Here is a 3,107-nt window from a genome sequence, read left to right on the forward strand (position 1 = left end):
CCCCCGCCGACATACTGATGTCCAGCTGCCACCATCGGTCGCCGGGAACAGCACACCGCGCGGAGGGTCCGCATTAGCCCATTATCTTAATCTGCCAGCGCGTGGGACAAATAACAGGGTAGCCTAGCCGCACACATCCCACCGCGACCCACCGCCGCCACACGTCTCCGGTACGCTCTCTGCCTCCTTCAGCCCCACAGCTGTGTCGTGCCCCGTCGCGATGTACACGCTCGCTTCGTTCATATTACGGCCAACGGAAGGTAATATTTTTTTTTCCAACTCTAGAAACATTTTTTCTCCCCTAAGCCGCCGGGTATAAGGCTCGTTATCTAATTGATTACGCGATCGTTGTGGCGATTCAGCACGCGCCGGTTGCGTCGATATCGAGCTCGTGCGAATTACGAGGGAACATGTGCAGGTGTTACGTAACCCTTCGCAAGAATATATTATACTCGAATTTAACGGGAGAACGCGTTTTTACGATATATTTCGCGATGACACGACGCGTTTGAAGCTATAGACAGATATCTCGTTGGCAAAAACGGTATGTTCGTGACTCGTGCAGTAGCGTCGATACTCGCGAGCGATCCCTCATCGAGCTCCGTGGGTCACGAGGACGAGGAACAGAAAGAAGGTGGACAAAGGTCATTTGGAGGGTAGTGGCTCCGATGGGATGGTGTGCACGTGCAGCGTAATATACGTCGCCTCATACACTCGACCCTTCCTTCCCGTATATAATCGGCCGATGCCCATTCCGCGCGCACAATTGTTTACCCATGGCCCGTTCTGGTCCCTTCGTTGACTTTCGATCGACTCTCATTACCCAGCGCGTTTATGTGTCGTGCTTTATGTGACAGGGGGCTAAGCGGTAAGCAGGCTGATTAGGGGTTCTCTCGTGATTGCTTTTTTTCAGCTCGTTTCATTGTCCACACCTGTTTAATATTAATCGCGGATCGATCGCACGCTCGTGTTTAACGTTAACTTGTTCGCGGTTATTTATTAAAAGCTTCGAAACGATACACGCGCGATCGTCGAATAGCTATGATAAAATTTCGAAAGCAGATCGATGCAACGAATCTAACGATTATATAAAACGTGCACACTGTTTTCTTATTCGTCCCTATTGAATCGCGTTGAATGTTTGCTGAACAAAGGCCATGCGGTACTGCGAGGATTACGCGTTGGTAACGCGGAAAACGGTACGGATAATTTGCGTTGCAATTGAATAACACATTATCCGATGCAAAGGACGATATTCAGCACATTCATTTGGTTAATTGAAAACTCTGCGAGAATGTCTTTCGTTCGAAGAGAGATGGGTGCAGTCGTGTACGCCACGGCTAAGTATACTATCACCGAGCGTAACTGCAACGGTTAAAACAATACTCATGACGAATGTACGCTTCACGCAGCCCCTTGCGCGCAATTAATTATTCGCGACTATAGTGATTAATCGTGGTAATTTGAGGGTGCAGAGGACTGAAACGGCAACAGCGAGGGACAGAGAGCACGTTACAAGCCACGGCAACCCTATTTAATATCGCGATACCAACCTGCGGACCAGCGATCTAACTCGCGGAGAAAAGAAATCTTAGAATCTCTTTAACACCTGTTGTCTGCGCGTTTTTTTTCTCCTTCATCATCCATCTTTTTCTTCCTTTGCGCGATTACAATCGTCGCGCCCATTTTTCTCTATCTCGTATCAGCATTCTTCTGATTCAACGACTAAAGGCGGACACGTAACTATTATTCTTGCAGAGTGTCTCCAGTCAACTGTTATCTACCTAGCGATATCGCAAGACGTTCAAAAAAGTCTAAGACGAGAATTCATAGATGCACGCGTCGCGTGCGGCGGAGGATCCGTAGACGACGTTGCGCGTCATTTTCTAAAAGGCCAGCTATCGGTCAGCAACGTCGCGTCGTCGGGGTTGCGGTTAATCCAGTCCGTTGGTCGCGGTCGTGGTCGTGGTCGGCATCGTGCACGCGGCCGGTCGTAGATAGTGGGTGGCAAGGTTGTCGAGAAGCATGCAGAGAAGAGAGCCCAGGATGAGAGAGAGAGAGAGAGAGAGAGAGAGAGAGGAGTGGAGGAGAGAAGAGGAAGAGAGAAGCGAAGGAGGACCAGGAAGCATATCGGAGGATGAGGAGCAGGAGGTGGGAGGAGGAGGCAAGAGGAGGAGAAAGAGCAGAGAAGCGGGCAAGCGCAAGCGCCTGTCCGATCAATGCCCGTCTCCCGCTTCTATAAAGCGCTCGTCCTCGGGGGGCGCGCGACAGTTGGCGTTCCGCATTCGGAACATGCGCCGCGTCGCGGTTATACCGAATTCACTGTTTCTCTTACAATTAGAAAACCTTCTTGTACGTATCATTCTCGCCAGCTCGTTCGGGAGAAATCGTCGGGTGAACCTCGGCCCGAAAACACATCGTTAATGGTGACCGACCTTGTCGCGTCGCACCAGTCCTGTTTATCGCGGCGAGGAAAGCGGTCGCGTGTGTTGCTCTTCGATTACAATAACATTGCACGAAAATCGTTGGAACGGCACGGACTGGAAATTGCGCAGTTCGACGTGGAACGTCGCACGATCGTAATCTAACGCAAACTCGATTTCCAATGAGTGATCGCGATTCGAGTCGCGTTCAGCAGTGATCAAACGGAGAACGCGATCGGTCAACCAGTGATATCGTCGAGATAAGTGTCGCGGAGAGTGGTTGTTCGCTGACAATTGGTAGAAAGAAACTCGAGGAGAATACGTTGGAAGGTAGGAGCGAGTTCGGAGCGCGGGACGATAATAAATACGCAGCCAGTGGATCCGCGATCACTCCGTCGCGTGTTCCCCGGAAATCCGGCGCGTCGAGCACCGATGTCCAGGCTCCGCGCCACCGTTCCACAGACGGTCTGACGTCACGACCATTGACGATCGAGTTAGCCGCGTTAGAGCCGCGTTCTCGAACGTCGTCTCCGAAGCATCACCGACGATTCGGCCGATCAGATCGTTTTACGTCGCGCGTCACGGCACGACGAAGCCGCGGCTTGATTACTGGCTCGTTTCTCGCGACGTGTCAGCGACATTCGTCCCGGGCGAGATACATCCGGGCAGGCGTCAGAGCGGCGG

The 3,107-nt window shown here is 51.9% G+C and overlaps 1 long non-coding RNA gene across 1 annotated transcript in view; it reads left to right on the plus strand.

The window, feature by feature from the left end:
- LOC105681227 overlaps positions 1–2,552 on the plus strand; it is a 52,741-nt gene extending 50,189 nt beyond the window's left edge. The window contains exon 3 of the long non-coding RNA XR_001102533.3: positions 1,759–2,552. This is a non-coding gene — a long non-coding RNA (uncharacterized LOC105681227). The remainder of the gene's footprint in view (positions 1–1,758) is intronic.
- Positions 2,553–3,107: the final 555 nt, after the last annotated feature.

This window comes from Bombus impatiens, unplaced genomic scaffold (assembly GCF_000188095.3).
Source record: "Bombus impatiens unplaced genomic scaffold, BIMP_2.2 scf_0664, whole genome shotgun sequence".
In the NCBI taxonomy this organism is placed as follows: Eukaryota; Metazoa; Arthropoda; class Insecta; order Hymenoptera; family Apidae; genus Bombus; species Bombus impatiens.